Here is a 12,670-nt window from a genome sequence, read left to right on the forward strand (position 1 = left end):
CTATGGCTTCTACATCCTTCCTGTAGTGAAGCAACCAGAGCTGAGCACAGTACTTCAAGTGGGGTCTGACCAGGGTCCTATATAGCTGCAACATTACCTCTTAGCTCCTAAACTCAATATCACGATTGATGGAGGCCAGTGCAACATATGCCTTCTTAACCAGAGTCAAGCTACGCAGCAGCTTTGAGTGTTCTATGGACTTAGACCCCAAGGTCCCCCTGATCCTCCACACTGCCAAGAACCTTACCATTAATACTATATTCTGCCATTGTATTTGACCTACCAAAATGAACCACCTCACACTTATCTGGGTTGAACTCCGTCTGCCACTTCTCAGTGCAGTTTTGCATCCTATCAATGTCCTGCTGTAACCTCTGACAGCCCTCCACACTATCCACAACACCCCAACCTTTGTGTCATCAGCAAACTTACTAACCCATCCCTCCACTTCCTCATCCAGGTCATTTATAAATATCACAAAGAGTAGGGGTCCCAGTTCCTCATGCTGGAGCATGCCTGAATGGCCACTTTAAGCGATGTAACTTCCGATCTTCATCCCTGAGATCCCACTCAGCAAGTAACACTGTAAACCAGAAGCACCAGAAAATCTGCAGATGCTGGAAATCCAAAGCAACACACACAAAATGCTCTGAGGAACTCAGCAGGCCAGGCTGTCCCGATTAAGGGTCTCAGCCCAAAACATCGACTGTTTACTGTTTTCCACAGATGCTTCCTGGCCTGCTGAGCTCCTCCAGCATTTTGTGTGTGCTGCATGTAACAATGTAATGTACCACTGGGTATATATCTTATGACGGGTGGTCTGCATCGACTTGTTGGGCTGAAGGGCCTTTTCCATGCTGTATCTGGCACTCATTTTCTATTTTGGGCTTGCTGTGAAGTGGGCTCTTGTCAAATGAGAAAACATGGGAGGTCACCTGCAAAGCCTCCTGTCACAGGGAGAAGAGGGAAATCTCATTATGAATTATTAGTTTGATGATCTTTCATTGAACTTTCTATTCTATAGATTTGCTGAGTATGCCCACAGGAAAGTGAATCTCAGGGTTGTATGTGGTGACATATATGTACTTTGATAATAAACTTTCTTTGAACTTTGAACTTAAGTGCAGGAAGTTGAGTAGGGAAGCGGGGGCATGAGTAGGCTGAAAGGGGGCAGAAAGTGAAGGGGAGGGAGCAGGGTAGAGTGAGTGATAAAGGGTGTCATTCCTGCTACCCTATTGGGTAGAAAAATGAATGAAGGAAGAGGCTGTTGAAAGGGAGCTGTGCTGAGGAAATGAAAGTCAAACAGGAAGGGTCAGAGGCTATAGTCATAGTCATACTTTATTGATCCCGAGGGAAATTGGTTTTCGTTAGAGTTGCACCATAAATAATTAAATAGTAATAAAACCAAACATAATTAAATAGTAATATGTAAATTATGCCAGGAAATAAGTCTAGGACCAGCCTATTGGCTCAGGGTGTCTGACCCTCCAAGGGAGGAGTTGTAAAGTTTGATGGCCACAGGCAGGAATGACTTCCTATGACGCTCTATGTTGCATCTCGGTGGAATGAGTCTCTGGCTGAATGTACTCCTGTGCCCACCCAGTACATTATGTAGTGGATGGGAGACATTGTCCAAGATGGCATGCAACTTGGATGGCATCCTCTTTTCAAACACCACCATCAGAGAGTTCAGTTCCATCTCCACAACATCACTGGCCTTACGAATGAGTTTGTTGATTCTGTTGGTGTCTGCTACCCTCAGCCTGCTGCCCCAGCACACAACAGCAAGCATGATAGCACTGGCAACCACAGACTCGTAGAATATCCTCAGCATCGTTCAACAGATGTTAAAGGACCTCAGTCTCCTCAGGAAATAGAGACGGCTCTGACTCTTCTTGTAGACAGCCTCAGTGTTCTTTGACTAGTCCAGTTTATTGTCAATTCGTATCCCCAGGTGTTTGTAATCCTCCACCATGTCCACACTGACCCCCTGGATGGAAACAGGGGTCACCGGTACCTTAGCCCTCCTCAGGTCTACCACCAGCTCCTTAGTCTTTTTCACATTAAGCTGCAGATAATTCTGCTCACACCATGTGACAAAGTTTCCTACTGTAGCCCTGTACTCAACCTCATCTCCCTTGCTGATGCATCCAACTATGGCAGAGTCATCAGAAAACTTCTGAAGATGACAAGACTCTGTGTAGTAGTTGAAGTAGTATGCAGTAGTATGGCAAGTTGTTTGAATGGACGAAGGAGAAGCACGAAGAATGGACGAAGGAGAAGGGCCTGTAATGTGCTGTGGGTATCTATGTTCCATGTTCTATGTAAGAAGGGCAAAGTGAACTGATGGTGAGAGCAGGATGTGAAAGGAGGATTTTATCCTTTGGAGACTCAGGGATGATCTAGCAGAAGTGTATAAAATTATTAGAGGCATTAACAAGGTGAAAGCACACAGACTTTGTCTCAAGCAAAGGGAATCAAAACCAGAAGGCACAGGTTTAAGGTGGGACAGGGATCTGAATGGAAATTTCATGTCGAGAAAAATGCATTTAAGGAACAAGCAGGTACAATAATAACATTTAAAATACTTTTGGACAGTTACATGGATAGGGAAGGTTTGGATGGGGGATAAATGCAGACAAATGGGCCTAGATGGCAAAGGTGGAAACAAAACAGGTTGCAGATGTTAGAATCTGCAGCAACACTCAAAACACTGGCGGCACTCAGCAGGACAGGCAGCATCTATGGAGGGAAAAGGACAGTCGATATTTTAGGTTCAGACCGTTCATCTGGACTGGTCCTTTAGTGCCTCAACCTGAAACGTCAACTGTCTATTTCCCTTGATAGATGCTGCCTGACCTGCTAAGTTCCTTCAATGGTTTGCAGATTAGATGGGCATCATAGATGAGTCTGGCCAAAGGTCCCATTCCCATGCTATATAACTCTGAGAGAAAGTTAATGGAAATGTGTGACTAAAGGGGGAGAGAATGGAGAAGGCAAGGATGCTGGAAAAGGGTGTGAGTGAAACAGGAAGGGACTGAGAGGGAAGGCAGGGTGAAGAAGAATTACACAGAGGATATGAAGGTCAATAAAATGAGGGAGAAGTGTTTGAAAAGGGTGCTGTAAAGGAGGGAGACTGAGGGCAGGGAGAAGTTTATGATCGGCAGTGTCAGGGAGGAGCCTTTAAGAAGAAGTCTGGACAAAAGCATTTGTATCCAATTATGAGTGTATGCAAGCTAAATCCCTAGAGCAAAGCCTGTTTTCCATGGACTCATATCTGTTGGACCAAAGACTCATTTGTTCAAATCCAACTCAAAGTCAAAAGTCAAACTAAATTTATTATCAAAATATGCATACTTCACCATACACTGCTACCTTGGGATTCATTTCTTTGCAGACATTTACAGGAAAATGAAAAAGTACGATATAATTTATGACAACTATACATAAACAAAGACTGACAAGCAACCAATGTGCAAAAATAAATAAATAAATGATAGATAATACTTAGAACATAGGTTGTAGAGTTCTTGAAAGTGAGTCTGTTGTTTGTGGAATCAGTTCAGAGTTGAGGTGAGTGAGGTTGTTCATGTTGGCTTAGAATCCTGATGATTGAACAGTAATAACTGTTGATGAGCTTGGTGGTGTGGGACCCAAGCTTCCTATACCTCCTGCCCAATGGTAGTACTGAGAAGAGGCATGAAAAGAGATGTAAGATGGTGCTGGTGAACTATGGCAATATGTTACAGGCAGTTTACAAAACTTCTAAATACACTTCTTCTGAACCACTCTCACTGCAGTCTGTAACCTATAACTTCCCATTAGGTAACATTCCTTTGTACTGTCAATTCTCGATTTGAATTGAATTGAATTGACTTTATTTCTTACATCCTTCCCATACATGAGGAGTAAAAATCTTTACATTATGTCTCCATCTAAATGTGCAATGTGCAATCATAGTAATTTATAATAAATAGAACAGTCAATGTAATATAGAGTACACTCAAATCAGCGTGAGTTCACCAGTCTGATGGCCTGGTGAAAGAAGCTGTCCCGGAGCCTATTGGTCCTGGCTTTTATGCTGTGGTACTGCTTCCTGGATGGTTGCAGCTGAAATATATTGTGGCTTCGGTTCCCAAGGATCCTACGCATTCTTTTTACACACCTGTCCTTGTAAATGTCCCGAACCATGGAAAGTTCACAACTACAGATGCGCTGGGCTGTCCGCACCACTCTATGCAGAGTCCTGCGATTAAGGGAGGTACAGTTCCCATACCAGAGTGTGATGCAGCCAGTCAGGATGCTCTCAGTTGTGCCCCTCAAGAAAGTTCTTAGGATTTGGGGCCCATACCAAACTTCCTCAACCGTCTGAGGTGAAAGAGCCACTGTTGTGGCTTTTTCACCGCACAGCTGGTGTTCACATACCACGTGAGGTCTTCGGTGATGTGGATGCCAAGGAACTTGAAGCTGTTTACCCTCTCAACCCCAGACCCATTGATGTCAATAGGGGTTAGCCCACCTCCATTCCGCCTGTAATCCACAACCAGCTCCTTTGTTTTTACGACATTGAGGGAGAGGTTGTTTTCTTGACACCACTGTGTCAGAGAGATGACTTCTTCCCTGTAGGTGACCTTGTTATTATTCGAGATAAGGCCAATCAATGTAGTGTCATCAGCAAATTTAATTAGCAGATTGGAGCAGTGGGTGGTGATACAGTCATGGGTATACAGGGAGTAAAGGAGGGGACTCAGTATGCAGCCCTGAGGGGCTCCTGTATTGACAGTCAGAAGGTTGGAGGTGAGGACTTCCTTAAGGATTTGGCAGACTGAACTCTCAAACATGGTAGTGGAGCAGCTTTAAGCAGCCGAAAATACATCGCCATGGCCAAATGAGAGGGAGGAGCGGAGGACTCCAAGCCAGGCTAAAACATGGGGGGCATGAAATTTCCCTTAACCAGCATTATGTACTGAAGATCAAGATTGAGGACCTAAGGGCAAGATTGTTGTATTGGAAAGAAATGAGGAATTACTGCACTCTCTATTTCATGGAGACATGGCTCAATCCAGACATGTTGGATACGTTGTTAAGACCCGAGGACTTCTTGATACACAGGGTGCACTAGATTGCAGATTCAGAGAAGGTAAAAGGTGATTGTCTGTGTTTCATGTTAAACGCTTTGCGCTGCTTGGATGCAATGGTCTTGTTGCATTCTTGTTTCTCCCGACCTGGAACATATGATGATTAAGTGCCAAGCACTCTACTTACCAAGGGAGTTCTCTTTCATAATCCTGACTACAGGAACTTCAATCAGGCTTGCTTGAAGAAATCATTGTCCAGTTACCATCAACATATACAGGTTGATTACACCTTATCCAAAATGCTTGGGGTTGGTAGTATTTTGGATTTGGATTTTTTCAGATTTTGAAATATATATTGAGATATCTTGGGATTACCATAATTTCCGACTCTGAATTCATGTACTACCAGTAACCAGTCTTTGTCTTACACTTGTCTATCACACATACTGGATTACTTAAAGTAAAAGTTATTACATCCGTTAACATAACGAAAATGTAATGTGTGCAGGGTAACAAAAGCAGCACTGCAGCATCAGGAGAACGCCTGAATCGGCTGTTGAATAACAACAAACAACGGCAGACTTTCAGTCTCCGCCTACAATGCTGAGTTTTGATTAAAGATTACAGTACACTTTATTTGTATGTTACTTTTTCTTTAGGTTTTACGTAAGGTATAAAAACAAACAGCATTGTAGAGTTCTTCTAGTGCTAGATTTTCGTGATCAGCAGACGCTTTAAGAATTTACTGCTGTGCCTTTTCTTACATTTCTGCAACTAGCCTGCTGAATATTCACAATTACCTTAAATTTATTGTTCATTGTGATAGATCTTTGCTTGTTTCATGATCAGCATACAGTTAAGTAGCATATGTTCACTCTGATGCTGACGATACACGATCGAGATCTTCATTTTTCACTTTCTGCGGTGTTTTTTCCATTTTTTGTTAACTTCTGCTCATTACATATCTGAGGCGACTTCTCAGAACTGTTTGTGGTGCACAGAGGCCTCAACATCACCTGGAACCTTCCCAGCGTCTTGTGGAATTTTCCATTTGTGACATCTTGTCAGCACTGAATTCTATTAGATTTCAGGATTTTTGGAATTTGGAATTTTGTTTAAGGAGTACTGAGCTTTAAATTCCTGGGTGTTTTTTTGAAGAACTGTCCTGGGTCCAGCATGTAATTTCCATTATGAAGAAAGCACAGCACTGCCTCCACTTGCTTAGGATTTTGCGAAAATTCAGCATATCATCAAAAATGTTGACAAATTTCTATAGATGTGTGGTGGAGAGTATATTGACTGGTTGCATCACAGCCTAGTATGGAAACACAAAAGCCCTTGATTGCAAAATCCTGCAAAGAGTAGTGAACACAGCCTCATGGATAATGCCTTCCACGCCACATCTACACATCTACATGGAGCGCTGTTGCAGGAAAACGGTCCTCCACCATCCAGGCCATGGTCTTTTCTCGCTGCCACCATCAGGAAGAAGGTACAGGAGCCTCAGGACCCAGACTAGGTTCAGGAACAGTTATTAACCCTCAGCCATCAGGCTCTTGAACCAGAGGGGATAATTTCACTTAACTTCACTCACCCCATCATTGAAAAGTTCCTACAACCTATGGATTCACTTTCAATGACTCTTCATCTCATGTTCTCGATATTTATTGCTTATTTTTTATTATTAGTTTCTTTTTGTATTTGCACAGTCTGTTGTCTTTTGCACATTGGTTGGATGCAGTCTTTCATTGATGCTACTGTTTTCTTGTACTTACTGTGAATGCCCATAAGAAAATGAACCTCAGGGTTGTATATCGTGATGTATATGTATTTTGATAATAAATTTACTTTGGTCTTTGAACTTTTGATATTTGGCCTGTATTGTGGGTGTTTAAGATGATGAATGTTGTTTTCTTCTAGCAGTGCTTCTTGTAGATGAGATCAGTTTTGGGAAGGGCTTTGCCTGTGATGGACTGGGCTATATCCATCACTTTCTGTAGCTTGTTTGCAATGACTGCCACATGTTAAAGTTTATGCACAGGGATCCCTTGTTTCTCAGAGCTGAAGTGGAAACAGGTCATCCTTGCCCCCGAAGGAATGCTAGGAAAAAACAACAACCACCACTACAGCACTGTGGAAGCTGGAGTTAGTTCCCTGATGAGAGGGAGAGAAAACTGATTACAAATATGAACAGTTGAAATACTGGCAGGGAACATCTTCGATGCTTATGTTAAATGCACTATGCAATGCAGTGCTGACCCATATATTGTAAATACTAGAAAAATCCAGACTGCTGTCTTCACTCTTGATTTGACTCAAGCACTGGTGGTGAAAGTATTAATACTGCCTTCAAGTCCTGAGCACAAAATTTGCAAAACTTTCCTTGGGTTCTCATCATTTTCAAGTAATTTCAACTAAGAATTGTATGTATGTGTGAAACAAGGTGCCATTTTTTCCCTCTGTTAGTCTATCAACCAACTGGTTTCAACACCAACTTATCACCACAGCAACCCTTTGAGCACTTTATAAGAGACCTCATTTTTGTTTCGTCCATTCCTCCCCTGCCCTTTCCAACTTAAAAGCAACGTCTCCCTTTCCTAGCTATGACAGAAGGTCCCAAACCTGAAATTTTGTTTAGTTCCCTTTCCACAGATGCTGCCTGACTTGCTGGCTGTTCCAGCATTTTCTGGTTTTATTTTAAATCTTCATATAATCAGAGAGAGATATAGCACAAAAACAGCCCCTTCAATCCACAAAGCCCATGCCAACCACTGACCAACCCGTTTAACTAGTGAGACCATTCTCCCCACATTCCATCCGCTCCCCGCAGATTCTGTCATTTACCTACACACTAGGGGCAACCTGGAGTGGCCAATCAATCTACTGAAATGTGAGGAAACTGGGGTAACCAGGAGGAAATCTGCGTGATCACGGGGAGAAAATGGTAACTCCATACAAATAGCACGCATGATCAGGACTGAGACCAAACTGCTGTTTGTGGAAATCTCCTGCACATAAAATTGGTTGCTGCATTTATTACACAAAGTGAGTTACACTTCAAAACATTATTTGGCTGTACAGTGCATTAGAGGTGCTCAGTAACGTTGTCTGTAGGCATAAGGTACACCTCATTTACATGTAGCTGATAACGTATCTGTACCTGCACTACCACATCTAACACCTCCGCCATCTTACTTCATACAGGCATTACATTACACAGCAAACTATTCAGTCAGGACTTGGCTGCACCCTAGACCAATGATGAACTGAAAAGGCCAGATGTTAATTGAAAAACCACATGCCTACAATTATTAATATCTTTGAAGCCCTGAATCTTGGTGGAGAGGAATTACAAATGAAGGCACAGCGTCATCTCTGATCCTTAGGAAGAGGAACAAAATGTTCAGAAGCAGCAGATACTTAAAGCAAACAACAGGAGTTCTGCAGATGCTAGAAATTCAAGCAACACACATCAAAGTTGCTGGTGAACGCAGCAGGCCAGGCAGCATCTCTAGGAAGAGATACAGTTGACGTTTCAGGCCGAGACCCTTCGTCAGGACTAACTGAAGAAAAAGTTAGTAAGAGATTTGAAAGTGGGAGGGGGAGGGGGAGATCCAAAATTATAGGAGAAGACAGGAGGGGGAGGGATGGAGCCAAGAGCTGGACAGGTGATTGGCAAAGGGGATATGAGAGGATCACGGGACAGGAGGCCCAGGGAGAAAGACAAGGGATGGGGGAAACCCAGAGGATGGGCAAGGGGTATAGTCAGAGGGGCAGAGGGAGAAAAAGGAGAGTGAGAGAAAGAATGTGTGTATAAAAATAAATAACGGATGGGGTACGAGGGGGAGGTGGGGCATTAGCAGAAATTAGAGAAGTCAATGTTCATGCCATCAGGTTGGAGGTTACCCAGAGGGAATATAAGGTGTTGTTCCTCCAACCTGAGTGTGGCTTCATCTTTACGGTAGAGGAGGCCGTGGATAGACATGTCAGAATGGGAATGGGATGTCGAATTAAAATGTGTGGCCACTGGGAGATCCTGCTTTCTCTGGCGGACAGAGCGTAGGTGTTCAGCAAAGCGGTCTCCCAGTCTGCGTCGGGTCTCGCCAATATATAGAAGGCCACATCGGGAGCACCGGACGCAGTATATCACCCCAGTCGACTCACAGGTGAAGTGTTGCCTCACCTGGAAGGACTGTCTGGGGCCCTGAATGGTGGTAAGGGAGGAAGTGTAAGGGCATGTGTAGCACTTGATCTGCTTATAAGGATAAGTGCCAGGAGGGAGATCAGTGGGGAGGGATTGGGGGGACAAATGGACAAGGGAGTCGCGAAGGGAGCAATCCCTGCGGAAAGCGGGGGGGTGGGGGAAGGGAAAGATGTGCTTAGTGGTGGGATCCCGTTGGAGGTGGCGGAAGTTACGGAGAATAATATGTTGGACCTGGAGGCTGGTGGGGTGGTAGGTGAGGACCAGGGGAACCCTATTCCTATTGGGGTGGCGGGAGGATGGAGTGAGAGCAGATGTGTGTGAAATGGGGGAGATGCGTTTGAGAGCAGAGTTGATGGTGGAAGAAGGGAAGCCCCTTTCTTTAAAAAAGGAGGACATCTCCCTCGTCCTAGAATGAAAAGCCTCATGCTGAGAGCATTTCTGGTCCATTTCTGACACCTCCCTCCCCTTTCTAGATCTTTCTGTCTCTATCTCTGGAGACAGCTGCTGTCTACTATAAGCCTACTGACTCTCACAGCTATCTGGACTATTCCTCTTCTCACCCTGTCTCTTGCAAAAATGCCATCCCCTTCCCGTAATTCCTCCGTCTCCGCCGCATCTGCTCTCAGGATCTGTTCTGTTCTCATCTGTTCTCTAACTTCTGCTAATGCCCCACCTCCCCCTCGTACCCCATCCGTTATTTATTTTTATACTCACATTCTTTCTCTCACTCTCCTTTTTATCCCTCTGTCCCTCTGACTATACCCCTTGCCCATCCTCTGGGTTCCCCCCCACCCCCCGTCTTTCTACCCAGGCCTCCTGTCCCATGATCCTCTCGTATCCCTTTTGCCAATCACCTGTCCAGCTCTTGGCTCCATCCCTCCCCCTCCTGTCTTCTCCTATCATTTTGGATCTCCCTCTCCCCCTCCCACTTTCAAATCTCTTACTGGCTCTTCCTTCAGTTAGTCCTGACGAAGGGTCTCGGCCAGAAACGTCGACTGTACCTCTTCCTAGAGATGCTGCCTGGCCTGCTGCGTTCACCAGCAACTTTGATGTGTGATACTTAATGCAACCATCTTCATGAGAGGAGGCAAATATGAGTGTGGTCTCTGCAACAGGTCTTCCTGCTGCCTGACACGAAGAGTGTCACCAGCAGGATTGTCCTGAACTGCTTCCTACCTGTGACCAGAGTAGTTTTCCTTGAATCATATTGTGGACTCCAGCCATCTTTCTAGAGAAATGATGGGCAGGATCTTCACAGTGTGTCCGCTTCACAACCTTTCTCAATCTCACAAAAGCCTTTGCTTCCATCAGTCGAGATGAACAGTGGGGTATGCCTAGTGAGTTTGAAAGCCTTCACAGATTGTTTCCCAAAAAGCATGTGTGACACAGTGAGGTGCAAGATTTGATTTTAATTAATGTCTGCAACGGATCCAGACTCACTACCTACAGTACTGTGCAAAAGTCTTGGGCATGTACGCATAGTTACGGTGTACAGTACTGTATTTGTCAATGCGGAGTGGACAGCAGGTTTGTAAATCTGTCAGGAGCACAGGCACAGGACACTGGGAATGGTGAGGGTGGAGCACCACAGGAGGGGTTTGGGATGGGTGGCAGAGAAGAAATGCCGGGGTGGAGTTGACATGAGGGCTAACACACCCAACCCTGAGACGCCAGGCAAGGTAATTTAATTCCAAACAATTGCTTTATTGATCATTACAGAACGTCTCTCTGGTGCTTCCCACTCTCTCCCCTCTCCTTTCCCTTTTTCTCAACCATGATTCCTCTCTCCCTGCCCACTTCCCACTCTCAGTCCACAATAGAGACCCATATCAGAATCAGGTGTATATCATCAGTCACATATGTCATGAAATTTGTTTTTTTTTGTGGCGGCAGTACAGTGCAATATATAAAATTACTACAGTCCTGTGCAAAAGTCTTCGGCACCCCAGTACATGCGTCTAAGACTTTTGCACAGTACTGTACTAGTGACAAGCAAGAATGGATCATCACCTCCAACACTTTTCTTAATCTCTCTTGCTTCAATACTATAGCCTGTTTCCAACAAGATAGAGTGGAGTGAATCTACAGGACAAATGAAGTATATCACCTCCAAAGGACAAATGAAGCATGTCATCTCCACTCCAAGACGAAGGTCATTGCACTGAGCAACAGGACACATACAAAATTCAGAGTGAGAGCTCCAATTTACTATCAATTCATTCTCCAAAGAGATGATTGTTCTTGGCCAATCTCGTTTCCCTGCACAATACTACTCTTCAACATTAGAGGTCCCTGGAAATCAGACATTCTATATTTCGGGAGCATCTCTCACCATCACCTTCAGTGTCAGTCCCAGTCTTTGACAGTCTGAGGAAATTAGTTCTGTTCCTCAAACATACAGTGGAAAGCTTCAAACCCTGGTCTCTATGCTTCAAGATGTGGATTTATGGTAGGCATCTCAGAACAGTGAATTGATACATTGTCTCTGCAAAATCTTCCGAATGCAGCAGACCAAAGCCAGTATCCTTTCGAGTCTCATCACATTTTGCCATCTCCAATGGACGTACAGTATCACATTTTTGCTAATCCCATACTGGGCCCCTGAAGTTGGCACTCTGTTATAAACTCTATCATGCAAGAGATTACTAGCTGGACAGAAGAAATGATTCAAGGATATCTCTGAGTCTCCATGAAAGCGTGTAACAATTTCTGGCCCCGATGAATAGGAATAATAAAGAACCATTCACTACATCATTGAGAACTATATGCGCCTTCTCATGAGCACATATAAGCCCAGTGTAAAAGAGTTGAAAGAATGTACCAATTCCAGAACTGTGTTCTGTCAATTATCACCAGCCTCAACTCTGCCAGAGTCTGTAGACGCCTGAGAACCCACAGAACCCACTGATTCAGACAAACCTGATTCTGAATTAGTGGAAGCATCCTCAAAGCCCAGGGAGATTCAGGCACACTGTCAGACTATCTATCTTAGATAGACATAATCTTTATTTTAATATCTGAAAAGACCTCCCAGTCTATTCACTCTGACTAACTAAACAAGGTGAAACCTCACGCCACACCTGATCCAAACTGTGATCTCAGAAAACACTAACCACAATGTCTGCCTGTCTTAATCTGGGCAACAATACGGAACTCTGCTTCGGTTTTCAGGTCCTGTTTGTCAGACCACTTGGACTTGGTTTTAACACTTCTGTATTTAAATGTTATGAAGCCATTTTTGATTTCCTGTTCTTCACCACAATTACCAACTTTCCCAAATGATCATTTCTCATTATCTCCATCCTTTTGGAGCCTCCTGCATCAACTATCTACCTCCCAAAATATTACTAACTTCTTGTCTTGAAACCCGATCTTTTCATGAACTATC

This window comes from Mobula birostris, chromosome 25 (genome assembly GCF_030028105.1).
Source record: "Mobula birostris isolate sMobBir1 chromosome 25, sMobBir1.hap1, whole genome shotgun sequence".
Taxonomy (NCBI): domain Eukaryota; kingdom Metazoa; phylum Chordata; class Chondrichthyes; order Myliobatiformes; family Myliobatidae; genus Mobula; species Mobula birostris.